We start from the raw sequence: 18,786 nt of genomic DNA, 5'->3' as shown, positions 1-18,786 counted from the left end.
GAGGCTGAGAGAGCTGGAAGAGAACTGCGTCTGGCCCAAGGTCACCCAGCAGGCTGCCTGTGGAGGAGCAGGGTTATCGACCCTGGTTCTCCAGATTGGAGATCACTGCTCTTGACAATTACACCAAGCTGGTCTCAAGAGGCTGTCAGCCTGAACCATACATCTGTACTTAAGAGTGTTGTACCCGATCCGAGAGTTTTTCCTGTGCTTATGTTTGTTGCCTAGCAATGTGTACATGAGAGTATGCACATATAGATACACACACACACACATCAGAAGTGCTCTGGCTATGCTGGAGAGACAAGCAGCGCTCATGGGCCTGTTATTTTAGAATGGACGCCTCCCTTCTCTGCTCGGGAAAAGCTCTCCTCTCCACCTTGGAAAAGTGAGGCAATCAGCAGGGAGGGAGCAAATGTGCCTCCTTTGATTCAGGTCTGTCTAATCAACCCCACCTACGCGCCGTTCTTGCCGTGCCGTTTTCTAATAGCCATCCGCTGGTGTAATTAATGCACTGCTTGGCGCTCACATCAGCTTGCGCGAATGTGCCTAACAAAGGATTTCTCAGGTCTTTGTCTAAAAATACCTCTGGTGTCCACCCAAACGGATGAGGTCCACCCCATAGCGCACAAAGGCGCAAAGGGCCTCGCTCTGTGGTCTAGGGAAACGCTGCGGACAACGGTGGTGATTTCCCCATAGTGCGCTTCTAGCAGCCACATTAAGGGGCTTTCCCCACCTGGAGATATCAAAATTAGGGCTTGTGGAGCCACAGTCATCCCCGAATGTCGAATGAAAACCCTGCCCCTCGATGTCTCAGAGAGCAGCTAAACAAAGCAACATCCAAATGTCATTTCAGAAGGAGGGGATGTTGTGCCACTGGGTCTGATCTAAGAAGAGGAAATGGATTTACAGAGAAGTATTTTTGAAAATGACAAGTACCAAACCCCCTGAGCTGTGGGGAAGGATGGCCAAACTGCATACGACACTGTCTCGGGTTTTATTTGGTTCTCCAGTGATCTGTTTTGGTATCCTGAAAAGCAGGGGGCAGGCAGGACTGGAATCCACAGCAGGAGCAGCAGGAAAGCCAGCTGAAGTGAGCCAGTTTGGTGTCGTGGCTGAGAATGGTGGCCTCTCATTGGGAGAACCGGGTTTGATTCCCCACTCTTCCTCCACGTGAAGCCTGCTGAGCAACCTGGAGCCCGTCACAGTTCTCTCAGGACTCTCTCAGCCTCACCTAACTCACCTGGAGATCTGTTATAATCCTGGGAGATCTCCAGAAATCACCTGGAAGTAGGAAAATCTAGTCCGATGGCAGATTCAGCCTCTAATCCCCACAGTCTAACTTTCCGAAAAATAACTGATTTTTGTGTTGCCTGCTTTTTACTACCCGAAGGAGTCTCAAAGAGGCTTACGATCCCCTTCCCTTTCTCTCCCTATAACAGACACCCTGTGAGGGAGATGGTGGGGCTAAGATAGCTCTGAGAGAACTGGGACTAGCCGAAGGTCATCCAGCTGGCTGCATGGGGGAGAGGAGAGGGGGATCAAACCCAGTTCTCCAGATTAGAAGCTGCTGCTCTTAACCACCCTGGTTCTCACTCCAGGCTGGGGAACCCCTGGAATACAGGTCAGTGCCAGCTAGGCTGCTTCCTGCCCCTGCTTGCCTGTACTTTTTCATTGCTCAGCTTCCAAGATCAGGATCAGAAAATGACCTTGGGGGAGAATCCGCCTGAGGACAGGAATGGCAAGATCCGCTTGTCCTCCTGTCCCTTTTCGGCTTTAAATGAAACTCTCCCCCCACACACACCAGTTTCTGGCACGTGTAAAGCCAAGGGCCTCTTGCCATTACATGTAATATGACCCTTAATGTCTGCAGCAACTTTCAAAGAGGACATTTCTTTCCTGGAAAGACCTCAAGAGCGGTTTTTCCAGTAAAGCAGCAAGTTCTGCTGAGTCACTTTGAGACTAGAAACCCCGAGTCATGGCAGCATCCAGGACTGGGGAAAGGATGTGGCAGAAGGATGAAGAAGAAGAAGAGTTGAGTTTTATACCCCGCTTTTCATTGCCCAAAGGAGTCTCAAAGCAGTTTACAATCGCTTTCCCTTCTTCCCCCCACAACAGGCACTCTGTGAGGGAGGTGGGGCGGGGAGAGCTCTGACAGGACTGCTCTGTGAGAACAGCTCTAACAGGACTGAACAACAGCCCTGAAAGGTAGGCCAGCACTATTACACTCCTATTAGGAGGGAGGGAGATAAGAGCCGCTGGCTTGCCTAAACTTCCTGCACAGGGTTCCCCAGCGTGATTCTTGGAGGCAGTCTGGAGTTGCCTAAAATAGACCTGTCTCCTGAATTTATGATGGGGGGGGGGGATTAGCTTTGCAAGAGACAGGAGCGAGCAAGAATCGTCCACCCATGAATACGAGGTAGAGCTACCCAGAAATCTCAGGCAGAGGCAAACTTAAAATTAACCAAATGGCATTTTTATTGAAAAACGAAATGAAAAGGTGGGTACACACACACACACACACACACACATTTAAACTATGCAAGCACAGAGAAGAAATGAGAGGAGCTGAGATGGTGAAAGTGCAAAAGAGCATTAAGTTTTGGGGTCAGCAAAGGTTTGAACAGCCGCATTCCCAGGTGCAGAATATCCAAAGTGCAGGAAAACCTCAAAGGCCGAACCAGGGCGTTAGGCCAGCTGAGTGTCGGGTCTAAAACACCTCATTGAACTGAGCCTAGAGGGGTATTTTTATACCAAAAATGCACCCCCAGGCCAGGTTTGGGTGACTCATGTTGAAGATAAAGTGTTGCCAGTGTGAGACAGAGAAGTGGAGAGACTGTGCTAGTGGGTGAGGGTCTTTGGCAAGGACCCTGAATTGGCTTCTTGGGAAACTTCTGGTGCTGACAGGAGGACAGGGGAGTTCCTGGGGGGTTCGCCACATTTGCATTTGGGCTTGAAGAGCTCCCCCTCACTGGCCGTCTTCAAGCAAAGGTTGGATACACACTTTATTGTATGCTTTAGGATGCTTAGGGCTGATCCTGTGTTGAGCAGGGGGTTGGACTAGATGGCCTTTATGGCCCCTTCCAACTCTATAATTCTATGATTCTTTCGGTGTGGCAGGGCCCACCTGAAGGGGAGTTTTGATGTGCCAGCGATGAAGGATGGGAAAAAGCTACCAGGAAGACAACTTCATCGGAGGGAAACAGCGCTTTCAGGTGTGCAGGGTCGTTGAGTAAATTGTTGATCGATTCCTTGGCCCTCTTCCTCCTAGATATTGTTTCGGTTTTGTCTTGCAAACTGACTTGAGTGCTTTTTAAAAATGCGTTAAGTAAAAGGACAGGCTGGAACACTTGCAGCTAAGTCCCTCTGCTGGGTTTACCTGCTGCTTTTGACTCTGATTTCCTTGGACTAATTCGTTCCCTGTATGAGAACCTGCTTCCCGTCTCATAGACGGCCGAGCAAAATCGGCAGCAAACAAGCAAATCGGTGTCACGCTGACCCTTCGGAGCAGCAGCATGGGTGGCATTTTGGCTTGGTTGCTAGACGTGGAGATGACCCTCCGAAGCCGGAGTAGTGACAGAGGAGCTTTAGTGAGGAATGTTACAGTATGTTTATTCGGTCGATTGACCCATATAAATAATGCATCAGTGAGAAATGTTTTAGCCCCTGGGTTTGGTCCGTCAGTGTCAACTTTCTCGTGATTTACGTGTGTCCGGTACGGCTGTTTTCTGAAACAAATCATGCTTGAAGCCTAAGACTCGATCCACGGATCCCTTCCTGGAATAGCTTTGCTTTTCTCCTGGGCAAGGAAAATCCAGTGGATGCAAGAACGAGTTTAGACAGCTCTCTGGACTGGAGGCTTCTGCTAACGTTTAGGTTAAAGCCCAGGGCTCCCAGGTAGGAGCTTGGGTGCAGGGTTAGGGGAGGGGTGTCATGTGGCGTGATGTCACTTCCTGGGATAGTTCCAGGAATCGCCATAAAACTATATGGTAATCATAGAGTTCCCAGCAATTCCTAGAGCTACCTGCCACCCTTTCTGGGTTTTCCCAAGAAGTGATCTCAGGGTACACCCCCCCCCGTCAACCCTAAGTCTGCTACAAGGACAATCTGCATATAGGTATATGTTTAAACATAGCTGGCTGTAGAAACAGGAGATGTCCTGCATACAGAAAGCTAGCACCTCAGTGCCCAGATGCGGGGATGTTCTCCATAGTGTCATTCTGTTGTGGAACAATTTAAAGCAGCTGCTAAACCGTCCCTGGGTTAAACCACTCACGGGCCCATCACATGGCTTCCAAAAGGCACATCGGTATAACGTTGGCAGAGTTTACATTTGCCAAGAGGAGCCGAGCACCAGGCTACTTAAAAGAACAAAGTAGTTTTATTGTGATGAAAAACCATGTTGTGTAGAAAGGAGAGAGAAAGAGAGAGGCCTAACTATTGTCTGTAGTCAGTCTTCTATTTGACTGCTATTTCGGAGGCCAGCAGGGAGGAAGTGTGCTCAAAAGAGTAGGGCGTCTCCTATGGAGCTGACCAGGACACTGGAGGAGAGAATTCTTAAAATATCAGGAAGTTCCTGCTCTAACTATGCTAAATACACATAACCCAAGATGCCCCCTGCAGGACACTCTCTATATTCTGTTCAGTCATGCACCCTGCACATCTTGCATATTCCAGCATATGAATCAGGGAAGAACAGAAGCGGCCGCCTCTTTCGTAAATCTCTAGCATTGCTCCATCCTTTCCCCAGCTTTTACCTGTGCGAGGGAGACTGATTTGACCTGGTTAGCTCTGAGCAGGAATGAGGGAATAGCCGAGCAGCTGCCGGTCAGATCTCATAGGGTGCTTTTGTCTAGACGGATGCCTTTGAACGGTGAGACAAGAGAGAGAGAGAGAGAGAGAGAGGGACCTCTGGCAGCAGAGGAGAGCCCGGGGCGAAATCGGGCAGGTTGACGGGTTGGTTTTGTTCCCTCCTACGCCAGAATCGGTGCTGCAGCAAACGAGTTTTTCCACAGTCGAGTAGACAGCAGCAAAACTGACAAGACACCCTGGGCGTTTGCATCCTCTGGGTGTGTGTGTGTGGGAATGGTCCTCAAAGCAAATTGTGCAAAGGCCGTGATTTCTGCAGAATAATTTCTGCTTGCGTGGTCCTTCCAACGTGGAACAGGTCTGGAGGTGGGCAGCAGTGATTGGGGTGGGGGGGGGTCTGTATTCAGATACCTCTAGAAAAGGGTTGGCACTTTCTCCTCTCAAGAGGGCAAAGAGTCGTTAACAGGGGGGATTCTCTGCCTCGGGAAATGGTGGCAGCTACAAACATGGACAGCTTCAAGAGGGGATTGGAGAAACATCTGGAGCAGAGGTCCATCGGTGGCTCTTAGCCCCAAGGCATAGATAGAATCATAGAATCATAGAGTTAGAAGGGACCTCTTAGGTCATCTAGTCCACCCTCCTGCACTTTGCAGGACACTCACAACCCTCTCGCTCATCCACTGTCACCCGCCACCCCTTTGCCTTCGCAGAATCTCCGTCAGATGGCTCTCCAGCCTCTGCTTACAAATCACCAAAGATGGAGAACCCACCACCTCCCGAGGAAGCCTGTTCCACTGAGAAACCAGAGGTTTGGATGGAATTTTTTAAAAATTAATTTCATCCCATTGGTTCTGGTCCGTCCCTCTGGGACAAGAGAGAATGACTCTGCTCCATTCTCTAAAGGATCCCCTCTCAGTCGGCTCCTCTCCAGGCTAAACAGACCAAGCTCTCCTAACCCTTTCCCCGTACGTCTTGGTCTCCAAACCCCTCCCCACCTTCGTTGCCCTGATGGGACAGTCTGTCTAGGGAGCCTCGGGGGACAACAGTGGGAGAGTTTCTGGAGTTCTGTCCTTCCTGGTGGACCTCCAGAAGGCCCCTGGGCTTTGGCCACTGTGTGACGTGGAGTTTTGGACTGGATGGGCCATTGGCCTGATAAGTGGCTCTGTTGCTGTCCAGGGTTGCCAACCTCCAGGGGGGGACTAGAGCTCATCTGGAATCCCAAGTAATCTTCAGACTACAGAGATCAGCTCCCAGAGTCACAGCTAATCTAGACAACAGAGATCAGTGTGACCTTGGTCCAGTCACAGTTCTCTCAGAGCCCTCTCGGCCCCATCCTCACAGGGTGTCTGTTGGGGAGGGAGAGGAAGGGAAGTCGCTTTGAGACTCCAGGTAGTAAAAAGTGGGGCTCTTTCTTCTTCTTCTTTCATCTCTTCTTCTTTCATCTTCTGCAGCTAACGCATCTGTTTTCACAATCACAGCAAATATCACACATCGGTCTGTGCCACGAAATGACAAGCACGGATGCAGAACTCCTGCAAGGAAGAATTCGGCATTCACGAACGTGTCCTTCCCACTTCAGTTGTGCCCTTTAAAAAACGAACCCGGAACTTCCCTTCCCTCCCCGCTCCTGTGAGGCACCCCTGAGGCAGCGCTCCGTGTCCTCCTGTCCTCCTGTCCCTGCCGCGGAAGAAGAACGAGGACCCACCACAGGAGAGCCAAACCCCTTCCAAACAGTTGGCTAATCAATTTGAGTTACTGTATACATTAGTAATGCCCGTCCAATTTGAGTTCAAATTAGGTTTTGGCAGCCTGCGGAGTACAAGACATCCTGCCTTCCTGGAGGAGAGCTGGATTTATAAGTCCCCGAGGAGGCTCAGGCGAGGAACTCCCATCTTGGCACAGGCTCCCACCCCTTCCCAATCTGGCTGCTTTGCTTTGCTCCCTGAAATACACCCAACCTTGCTCAGGGACAGTCTGTCTTCTCCTCTCTTCTGAAAAGCAGAGGGGTATTTTGCCTCTTACTGTGGACTGGGTGGCCCAGGCTAGCCTGATCTCCCCACATCTCAGAAGCTAAGCTGGGTCAGCCTGGTGAGCTCTTGGAGGGGAGACCGCCAAGGAAGCCCAGGGTCCCCATGCAGAGGTGGGTGACGGCAAATCACCTTTGAACGCCTCTTGCCTGGAAAACTCTACGGAGTCCCAATAATTTGGCTGTGACTTGACAATGCTTTCCACCATCTTTTCTCTTAAGGAAAAGTGACTTAGGGTCAGCTGCTGATGAAGGCAAGAGGACATACTCAGGAGCTCCTGCTTAAATGTACCAAGTACCTTGATGGGTTAGGAGTAGTCAAACTGTGGCCCTACAGATGTCCATGGACTATAATTCCCAGAAGCCCCTGCCAGCATTCGCGAATGCTGGCAGGGGCTTCTGGGAATTGTAGTCCATGGACATCTGGAGGGCCATAGTTTGACTACCCCTGGGTTAGACCAATGTCCTCTTAGTCCAGCACTTCTTGTAAGATTCCCACAATTCACTGGGATTGGGGCAGAGGGGCTGCCTGGGCAACAGAGAAGCCCTATCAGTCTCCCCTAGGGTTGCCAACCTCCAGGTGGTGGCTGGAGCTCTCCTTTTCTTACAACTGACCTCCAGGTGACAGAGCCATTCCCCTGAGGGAAATGGCTACTTGGGAAGGCAGCCTCTATGGCATTATAAGCCCCTGCCCAAGCTCTGCCCTTTTCAGGCCCACCCCTCAAATCTCCCTCGATCACCCAACCTGGAGTTGTATTATGTATGCGGACAGAATAGGGTTAATGCAAACCGCTATGCAAATCAGGGCTTGAGAAGTTATCCAATCGTAGACTAGAAATGCTGGGACTCTGTGGGCCAATCAGAGGGCTCCGTTAAGAGCCAATCAGGGCTCTTGGCGGGGCCACCAAAGTGTATATAAGTGTGTGGTTCTCCCCTTGTTCAGTATTCTTGGTGTTTACTTCAGTACAAGGGCTGTGTTTTCGAAGAACTTTCGAGCCTGCGTCTCCCGAACCTGCAGGCTTGATAAGTCGGTGACCCCAGCCTCACCCGAGGAGCCTGGCTGACCCTCCTCACAGGAGCTTTGCTGGTGGGGTCAACAGTGACCGTGGCCAAGCTGCTCCAGGCCGGCCGTTTTCCATGCCCTCTCTGCTGGGCAGCAAAAGCAGCTGGCCGCAGAAATGGCCCAGAGATCCTGCCGCTTCTTACAAAGTCCTTCCCAGCTGCGATGGAAAAAACGGTTCCTTTTGTGCGGCTGCAGCAACACACAAATAGCCCCCTCCTCCCCCTGCGGAGGAGTCTGGCTCCCTTTCGGAACCGTCCGCGGGCCAGCTTGTTGGTCCACACCGGGGTGGGGTTGGGGTGAAGCATTAGTCGATGGCCGCCCCGGCAGGCTCTCTGGGGGACCAAAAAAACATTTTACCTAGGGCTTGTTAACTTAATTGTCCAGCCGTTTCTTTCCTCCTCGGTTCAAGTCCCCTCGGGGTGACTTGGCCGGTTCAAGCAAATTTCCCCCAAATAGTCCGCCTATTAGAGGGCATTAGAGAAAGAAATTTGCTAAATTGTGGTTTTGTTTGTGTGTGTTTTGGGGGGGGGGGAGGAACCTTCCCTTCTCCCGATTTTGCTCGCTTGTTCCGCAGCCCGAAAGGACGTCCGCGCGGCCCTTTCTTTAATCACTTCTGAAAGCCTGCGGCCTGCTAAGGCCAGAAAAGCCGTGTCCAAAGCCTGCCGATTAGAGCTGTCGCCAGAGCCTGCGAAGAGGCACAATGACTCGGGTTTATTGCTGGCACGCTTCACAAAGGAGGGATTACCGGTGGACTTTTTCAAAAGCCACGCCAGGCGGGGAACCACCTGTCCAAAAGCCGAAAGGACAAGGGGCGGGGGAGAAAGACTTCTCGGCCAAAAGGACAAGGGGGAGCCATGGAGCTACAGGGCCGATTCTGGGACACAATCAGAAGGACACGCTTCCCATAATAAAGAGAACAGAGAACAGCTACTCTGGGTGGGGGGGGGGGGGTTGTGTTAAGCTGATGTCTACAACAACATTGTTGTGTTCAGCTTGAATCTTAAACCTGCCAGAACCGTACTTGGCAATTCTGGGAGATTCGAGGGGGACAAGGGGCATTATGCAAGGCAGTGAGGTTGCTTCTAGTTGAAGACCAGGAAGTGATGTCACTGGGTCTTATGCTGCTCTAGGAATTCCCTGGTCTCTATGGCAAAGGCCGTAGAGATCAGGGGCATTCCTAGAGTAGTGAAGACCATAGAGACCGGGGAAATCTTTAGTATGTTGCAGGCAGATCAGAAGTGATGTTTCCATGTCCACAACGTTATCACCTCCCTTCTCCTAGTGGGAGAGTGCTGGAAACATGGCCCAGGTGGAAGCAGCATTTCCATCTCCGGCTTGGGAAATACCTGAAGAGTTTTGGGTGGAGCCTGGAGGGTGGGGTTGGTTTGACTTAAGCAGGGTAAAGCCACCTTCCGAAGCAGCCATTTTCTCCAGGGAAACTGATCTCTATCATATGGGGACCAAATAATTCTGGGAGAGAGCTGAGGGAAAGGGTCATGGCTCAACAGTAGAGCCACTGCTTGGCACGTTGAAGGTCCCCATTTCAATTCCCAGATTCTCCAGTTCTGCGGTTGGGGTGAAGAACTTTCACTGGACACCCTGGAGAGCTGCTTCCAGTCTGAGTGGGCAATACTGACTTTGATGGGCCAAGGGTCTGGTCCAGTTTAAGGCAGATTCGTGTATTCATTGGTGGTCTTTAAGCCAGGGGTAGTCAAACTGCGGCCCTCCAGATGTCCATGGACTACAATTCCCAGAAGCCCCTGCCAGGATTCGCTGGCAGGGGCTTCTAGGAATTGTGGTCCATGGGCATCTGGAGGGCCGCAGTTTGACTACCCCTGCTTTAAGCAGTGGCTGGGCAGATGCTTTCCGTGGTGTTGGGAGGATGGCTTAAGCTGTCCGGAGGGGGAGCCGCGTAGCAGCAAAAATAAAAACAGTCTTTTGGCATCTTTTGGCAGCTGTTTATGGCAGCCTCAGCTTTGGAAGGAGTGGGCTGCAGTTCACGGACATTTGTGCTCGAATCACAGGCTGTTGCTCTTTTTTCGGAGCCTCTCCCGGTTATTTTCGACGCGACAGAAACAGTGTGGGAATCACTCGGTTTCCTTGGATATGCAATAACAGACATCCCTCGCTGTACTTCAGCTCTGCCCTTTTCGTTTCACTGGAGTTTTTCGCTATGACATTTCAACCTTTTAAAATATGTAGGAATGCAGGGCTGCGATCTACCCTGAGGGTCATCTAGTCCACCCCCTGCACAAGGCGGGAAAATCCACACCTGTCCCCCCCCCACTCCCCCCATGACCCTTGCTCTATGTCCTGAGGAAGGCACAACCCCCTCCAGGATCCCTGGCTGATTTGGCCTGAAGGAAAATGCCTTCCTGATCCCCGAACGGAAATCGGTATTACCCTGGGCGTGTAAGGAAGGACCACAAAAGCCAAACATTGGCCTAGCGCTTCTTGCTTCTAACCTGAGGAGTGTTTACAGATCATTTTAGGCTGAATACTGGTTGGTTTGGTCCGTTTTTATGCCCCTAGCCATTTCAGGCCGTTCTAAGAATGATGATGAAGATCAGGGGTAGTCAAACTGCGGCCCTCCAGATGTCCATGGACTACAATTCCCAGGAGCCCCTGCCAGCGAACGCTGGCAGGGGGCTCCTGGGAATTGTAGTCCATGGACATCTGGAGGTCCGCAGTTTTGACTGCCCCTGATGAAGATGATGTAGACAGACAGACACATTCATTCAAATGGGTGGCCGTGTTGGTCTTAAGCAGAGGAAAAGATTTAGAGTTCAGCAGCACCTTGAAGAAAAAGGAAGTTTTATTCAAGGTTTGAGCTTTCCTGTGCATTGTATCTGAAGAAGTGCATGCACGCACAAAAGCTTATTTGTTTGTTTGTTTGGATTTATACCCTGAATATAACTTTGTCAGCCTCCAAGGTGCCACTGGACTCTTAAATTTGTTCAGACAGACAGATTTTTATTTGCATCCTGCCCTTCCAAACGGTCAGGGCGGAACAGCATTAAAACACATAGAAAAATTTAAATTTTAAATTATAACTCATGTCCATGACTAAATCCCAGATGGGGGAGCTTCGGCAGGAGCTGTTCTTCCATCTCCTCTCCCTCCTCCCCTCGCGGTAAGGCCAGCTTCCACGGTGGATGTTTTTGGCCTCAACCGTAAGCCTGGGGGAATAGCTCCGTCTAACAGGCCCCACGGAACTGTCCTGCAGGGCCCTGATCTCTCAGGCTGGGGCCAGGGCTGGAAAGGTCCTGTCTCTGGTCAGGGCCAACTTCACCTCTTTCGGGCTGATACTGATAATTTATGTTGTTGTTTTTATAGTTCTCTGGTACTGTTTCTACTTGTAACCCACCTCAGCCTGTCAATTGTCTAAAGCAGGGGTAGTCAAACTGCGGCCCTCCAGATGTCCATGGACTACAATTCCCAGAAGCCCCTGCCAGCAAATGTAGTCCATGGACATCTGGAGGGCCGCAGTTTGACTACCCCTGGTCTAAAGAAATCCGTCTCACTTTGCCCATTCATCAGAAGTTGGTTTGCATCCACTGTGGGTGGATCGGTCACCACTTGTAGCTTTGGGAGCATCTCTCTCTGCCAAACAAATGTAACATTTTATGCGTCTGATGCAAAAGCGTATGCCACAATGCATACTTGAGTCTTCAAGGTGCCTCTGGACATTTCATGACAGTGTACGTGAAGCTCTTTGCATCCTCAAAAGCACAGTTCAAAAGCTCATTTTTACCTTTGTCAAATTCGAGTCTAGAAGACCAGCAACATTTCCCGGGTATATGCTTTCATAAAGCTGGAAGGTTGCATAGAGGCCATCTAGTCCAACCCCATGTGCAGGACTGGCCTAAAGCATCCCTGACAAGCATTCATCCAGTCGCTGCTTGAAATCCGCCAGTGAGGAGGGACTCACCACCTCTCCAGGCAGCCGATGCCATTGCTGAACTACCCTGGCAGTTAAAACAACCCTAAAATCCAGCAGGTACCTTTCCACCCGCAATTAAAGCCCATTCTTCCAAGTCATCTCCTCGACAGAGCGACAGAGTTGAGCAAGCCAGGGACATGCATGAAGCTCAACACGCCAGAAAGTGAATGGGTCGAAGGAGACCTTAATTACCCGGCGGTGATCAGATTACCCGGGAGAGCAGAGGAAATGGGGCTAGCCGTCCATTTCTGTGCCTGGCGTGCAATCCTTGCCTAATTCAATTGAGGATTATTAAGGAGCGCATTGGGCATGGCTGGGAGAGAGGAAGGGCATACCAGATGTGAGGACTGGAGGCTGAGGCTGCGGGGAGCCGTTCTGTGTGCACTGCAGGGTCTCACAGAGTAACAGAGCACATGGTAATGGCACATTGTGTTATTGTTGTTGTTATTAATAAGAGTTGGTTCTTATATGCCACTTTTCTCTACCCGAAGGAGTCTCAAAGCGGCTTACAGTCGCCTTCCCCTTCCTCTCCCCACAACAGACACCCTGTGAGGTGGGTAAGGCCGAGAGAGCCCTGATATTACTGAAGAAGAAGAGTTGGTTCTTATATGCCACTTTTCTCTCCTCAAAGGAGTCTCAAAGTGGCTTACCTTTGTCTTCCCTTTCCTCTCTCCACAACAGACCCCCTGTGAGGGAGGTGAGGTTGAGAGAGCCCTGATAATCCTGCTCAGTCAGAACAGTTCTATCAAGGCTGTGATTAGTACAAAGTCGCCCAGCTGGCTGCATGTGGAAGAGGAGCGGAGAATGAAACCCGGCTTGCCAGATTAGAAGTCCACGTTCCTAACCACTACACTAAGCTGGTTAATAATAATAACATTTGTGGTCCACCCTTTCTCTGTGGACTCAGGGTGGATTGCCTCAGAATAAAATACGTACACAAATGGAATCAACAGATAAAATTAAATAGTTAATAAAAGTTTCACCATGATTAAAAGCACATTGGCACAACCGATGGCCATGTTCTTCCGTTGGCTGCAGAGGGGGCACGACCCCATTTCTGTTTGCAGCCAAGCTTGCCCCTCTTTGGACCTGTTCCTTTTTTCCTCTGGGGCCGCAATCCACTCACCCCCCTGGTCATTACTGACAGAAAGGCCAACAGAAGTTTCACAACAAAGTTTGAGCCCAATGGGGCTTAGTTTAAGACCAACTAAGGTTTATTCAAGGTGTCTGAGAAAAGCTCACACCTTGAACAAAGCTTGGTTGGTCTTGAATGTACCGCTGGACTCAAACTTCGTCCTGCTATTTCTGACCAATATGCCTCTCCCCCATCTGCATATTGCTTTTACAGCCAAGCTTTCTCCTGATTTTTCTGTGCGAAATCCACAACCTCTTCAAACTTCGACTTTAGATCACATACCCGAAGCCAGGGTTAGTCAACCTGTAGTCCTCCAGATGTTCATGGACTACAATTCCCACGAGCCCCTGCCAGCACGCTTTGTAGTCCATGAACATCTGGAGGACCACAGGTTGACTCCGCCTGCCCTAAGCCAGCCTTTCTCAACTTTTCTACCTTTGGGAACCCACTGAAACATATTTCAGCTTTCAAGAAAGCCCAGAAGTGGTGCGATTGTGCAGAATACGGTCAGGAAGCATCGCTGTGGACATGCCCACCTAGGGCCTCACCCCCTCCAGGGAAGGCGACTGTAAGCCACTTTGAGACTCCTTCGGGTAGAGAAAAGTGACATATAAGAACCAACTCTTCTTCTTCTTCTTCAATAATCTCAGGGCTCTCTCAGTCTCACCTCCCTCACAGGGTGTCTGTTGTGGGGAGAGGAAAGGGAAGGCGACTAGAAGCTGCTTTGAGACTCCTTCAGGTAGAGAAAAGCAGCATCTAAGAACAAACTCTTCTTCTTTTCAGGAAGAGGACCACAGTGAACACAGGATGTGATTCAAAGTAGCAAAGGGCTCGTCCTTCCCCAGGTGTCATTCTTGTTCACTGTCACAGAACGTCATGGAGTTTGTAGGGTTAACACGACAGTAGCAGTAAAGCGCTTAGGGGCCTGAGGTAAACGTCCATTGGTAGCCAGCTCTGTGTTTTTCGTTGGAGGTCAACACAACATGCAAGGCACTGAAACCATCGAGAGCAGAATATTCCCCTTCTTCAGGGACGACAGCCCTCACAGTGCTCTGTGGCTGAGTGAGAGACACATGCTCAGTGCATCTGCGGTCTATAATTTATTTGTGGCCAATGAGGGCTCATTAGGAGCTGCCTCGGAACAGTCTCCAAATCTGATCCATGGAAAAGCGTTTCACAATGAACTTCCACTTCATTTCACGCACCCGTACCAAAAAGACAGATTTGCATAAAGGCAATGAAAACTTGGCTGCATCGGGGGGGGGGGGCGGTGACAAGGGAACTCTCTTGGTGTTTTTAAAAAATAAAATCCCATTTAGAATATAAAGCTGTCTTCCCCCACCTCCACACACACACACACACACAAAGATGCTGGAGATATCTTGGAATTACTTGAGGGAGGGGGCCTCTGTCATGCACTCCGCTGAGGACTCTCCCCCCCCCAAAAAAAACCCAGGAACGCAAGAAGAAACCTTGCTTTATCCCAAAGAATTTCTAGTTTCTTCCCCCTGGACTCTCTTTCCCTCCCTTAACACCTTGTAGGCGGGACAAGACCCTTGATCCAAGCCCTACCTCCTTTGCCATTGAACTATCTGCCTATGAGACGGAGGAGGAGATGCCGGCCAGTTGAGTGCATTAAAAAACTGGGTCAACAAAGCCGAGGGAGTCGTCAAGGAAATGCATCACCTGGCCTTTCATTACCACATATTAAGTTCCTTCTCTCCCAGATGGATTTTTAAGTGGATTGCGCCCTTTCTGATCAGCTTGTGAACAGCTTTCCGGTGGAGTAGGGTTACTTTTAATTGACACCACTCTAAGACTTCATTGTGTACCCGGATTTTTATTTGAAAATTTTAAAAGAATGAGGGCACCGGGGTGGGGTGGGGTGGGGGCACGGTGAAGAAACTGGCTCCCAAGGAGATAATGGAGCAAGCAAATTTTCTGGGGAGGAGTCCCAGCACAGTGCGGCGATTCGAGTGTTGCACTGGGATCTGGAAAACCCAAACTGGAATCCCAATTCATGCTGTGAAAGAGAGAGAGAGGGACCAGGGGTGGAGATGCATGTGGATCACAAATCGTCCACAGGGTACACAGTGGGGGATTTTTCAAGGTCCCCAAACTTAGTATCGGTTGAGGGGATGCTGGCAATTGTAGATATAGGACAACAAACAGGGACACAGTATGTGGAGGTTATCCAAAGAAACATTTTCCTCCTCTTCTTCCTCTTCCCTTTCTCTTCTTCCTCCTTCCTCCTTCCTCCTCCTCCTCTCTTTCTCTTCTTCTTCTTCCTCCTTTCTCCTCCTCCTCGTTTTCTCTTCCTCCTCCTCCTGCTCCTTCTTCCTCCTCCTTCTCCTCCTTCCTCCTCCTCCTTGAAGATGTTATCTGTTTCACTGCCAGAATACGTTCGCAGTCTCCTTGCTTGAACTAACCACGAGGAAGTAATCAGCAGGGTCTCTTTGAACTCTCCTTGTCTCCTGGCACACTTGGAGAACAGGGACTCAACGCCTAGATTTATTGGTTTTATTGGTTTTCGTTTCGGTCTGGAACAATTGTGAAAACTGTCGAACCCCCTTCCCCAACGAGGGGTGTGTGTGTGTGTGTCTGCTATCATCTCCTTGATGCAGTTCTAGTGACATAAAAAGACAAACTTTTCCCGGGCATGTGTCTCGCCACGCTTGCCTTAGGATTCCCCCATAAAGGGCACCTCTAGGTAGGGTCTCGCTGGCACTAGAACTGGTTGCCATTCAAGAAAAATGAAGGGGGATGGAGGAAGAGTGAAGAGCCAGCGTGGTGGAGAGGTTGCCTGTGGGTTCAAATCCCCACTCGGCCTCCCTACTGGCTTGGGGCCAGGTGTTCTCTCTCAGCTTCACCTGTCCCTGGTGGAGATCAAACAGGGAAGGGGGAAGCCATGATGGCCTCATCAGGGCGACCGTTCACTTCTGACGAGGGTGCTCGACTTCTTGTAATTCCCACTTCGAACTGATTGCTGCATGTTTTTCTGGACCCATTCAGTCATTCTACAATGGAACGTATCATTCTGGGTGCTTTATCTTTTGAAACAAATAACCCGGGGGGGGGGGGGGGGGCTTCCGCGGCTCAAAGTTTTCTGAAAACCTGGCAACCTCACGCCCAGCTTCCTTTGCAGAAGGGGGGAACCACCCCGAAACGAAAGGGGAGGCGGGAGAAACAAATAGCCACACGTTATAATTTTGGGCCGCGTTTTATAATGAGTTGCCACTCTTCCATTTTGCTGGCTTTGTGTCGTGCTCAAGCGTGTCCAAGGCAGACTTTTCAGGTTTTGAAGCCTGCAATTGTGTTTGTCGAAAATGCATTTAGGAATTTCTCGTGGAAGGTGGAAGGCCCGTTGCAAGCGCTTGGAGCTGTATGGGCCATTCCCCATGGGTGCGCTCCATGCTGGCTACCTAAGTTGTTTGAATCTCAGCCTCTGTGCGCGAATAGCTCCCCCCCCTTGCTTGCTTTAAGCCTCTACCTGTGCCCACGGCTGAAAAGAAAGGTCAGTTCCATTTCAAGAGTGTTCAAATAGAGATTGAATCATTTAGCAGTGACTCATGTGGGAAGGAACGGCATGCAAATGTTAATTTGACAGCCAGAAAATTGGGGGAAGGGGGGGGGGAATTCAGCCAGATCAAACACGGTGTGGGGGAGGGGAAACATATGTGGACAGATTCGGGGGTCTGTGCTGATGTTCTGGTGTGGGCAAACAGTCATCTCTGGGGGAAGTGATGGGCACGTTTGGAATTCTGACGCAGCATGACAGGCGCAGCGACAAAATGGCTGCTGCAGGAGGCGGGGCCAGCTACAAAACACTTGCCCATAGCATAATTTTGGTATCGCAGTGTAGATCCTTATGCTGTGGGGGCAGCTGCTGCTAGAGGGACAATGTAAAAGAGCTGCAGTGCCAATCAAATCCCCAATTGTCAGTCAGGAGCTTTGCTGAGTAATAGCCTCCACCTACTTCCTAAAAACTCTTGGTGACTGCTGAGAAAGGTGTCAGGGGGCGCAATGGCATGAATGAGCACCACGTTGGGGACCGCTGGGCTACATGATGCACTCACCACAGGTATTTTCTGTTTCCTCATGACATATTAGGTTATTTGGAAATATCATATGCTTGCAACCTCAGGAATCCACCTTGAGAATTCCAAGATGTTACATCATTATTGATTGATTGATTGATTGATTGCCTGTGGAATTAGAACATTTACATTACGCTCCTCAGGAAAGAAGCTATTTAGGATATGTTGATGACAGAGCTCTGATTCCAAACCCTGTAAAAGAATAGAGACAGTCTAGGCATCCGTATGCACGTTGCTCTCCTTCAAAGTCATGGCTTCCCCAACTTCCTTTATCGAGAAACTCTCCAGCCACCTGTGCATGTATGGTTTGTCAGTGAAATAATGGTTTTCACAGTCTGAGGTGTTCAATAGTAGAATGGGCTGCCTAAGGGGGTGGTGAGCTCCCCCTCTCTGGTGGTCTTCAAGCAACAGCTGGACAGATCCTTATCCTGGATAATTTAGGCTGATCCTGCATTGAGCAGGGTTTGGACTAGACGGCCTGTACGGTTCCTTCCATGATTCTGTGGTTCTGTGATTCTAAGAACTTTTGCAGAGATGAAACTCAAAACATCATCAGTCCAAGCAGATCAACCAAGGGATGCCTGAAATGCCCTCTCCAGCTGCAGATTAAGAGCAAAACCAGGAAAAGTTCTTTCTTTCTTTTTTTGCCAAACATTGAGAAGAACCACAAGAATCCTCCTTAAATATCAACCATGAAGCACAGAATTCATGTGGTCCTCTGGAAAATGGGGAAGGATGTATTACCACAGGTAGCTGCATTTACATAGAAACCTTTTTAGACCCCCTTTCTAAAGACCTGCTTAAGGTGGCTGAGGAGTAAAACAGCACAATAAAACCCCAAAATGTAGGATTTTTTTTTGGGGGGGGACTCAGTAAGGATATGATGCAATGGAGTCTATCCTCAGGAGGTGCCGTTTTCTCCAGGGGAACTGAGCTCTGTCGTTTGGAGGACCTTCGGGAGAACTCCAGGCCTACCTTGGTGGGTGGCAACCTTAGCAGGTGCATGGTGTTCTGTCACGGAAGGAAAGGGATGCGACAAAACCGAGGGCGATTTTTCATGATTGGCGAATTAACTTGCAGATCAGTGTCTTATTAAGGGGGGCTCATTAAAGGTGAGGGATGAAATTGTTGCTGCCAAGGCTCTGGATGAACTTTGACAGGAAAACGACAGGCATCCGTGGAGGGAACTTGGGATGTGTGTGCTGAAATCCCCAAGCTCAAAATATACCCAAAGAAAGCCTTTGGGGGTAATTCTCCTCATATATGGAATGAAAACAAGGACTACAGAACTTTATGTCATGATGAAAAAAAAACCCACAAAAATTTGGCTGACCCCCAGGTCTGGAGCAGGTGTTTTCAGAGCTTTTGAGGGAACCTCACCCACCCACCTCCCTAAAGACCTCCTCCAAGTTTAAAGGGGATTGGACAAAGGAATACGAGTATAAAGACCCCTAAACAAGACGCCCTCAGCCCTTCAGTCTTCATTGTTTCCTGGGGGGAGAATAGTGGCTACTTTCAGGGGAACAGAGTCAGGCTCCAGGAGTGCCGTGAAGGCTTACAAAATTTGTGGCAGGGGAGGAGCTTTTGAGAGTCCCTGTTCACCTTTCCAGGTCTCTGCAATGGACAGACAAACACGACTACCTACCATGTTCTATTTCCAGGAGAAGTACGGAGAGGATGTTTGCAGAAAGAATAGCACCAACTGGAAGTCACCAA

Source organism: Paroedura picta, chromosome 11 (genome assembly GCF_049243985.1).
Source record: "Paroedura picta isolate Pp20150507F chromosome 11, Ppicta_v3.0, whole genome shotgun sequence".
NCBI classification, from domain to species: domain Eukaryota; kingdom Metazoa; phylum Chordata; class Lepidosauria; order Squamata; family Gekkonidae; genus Paroedura; species Paroedura picta.
The sequence above is the reverse complement of the archived record's forward strand: the minus strand, read 5'-3'. Positions refer to the sequence as shown.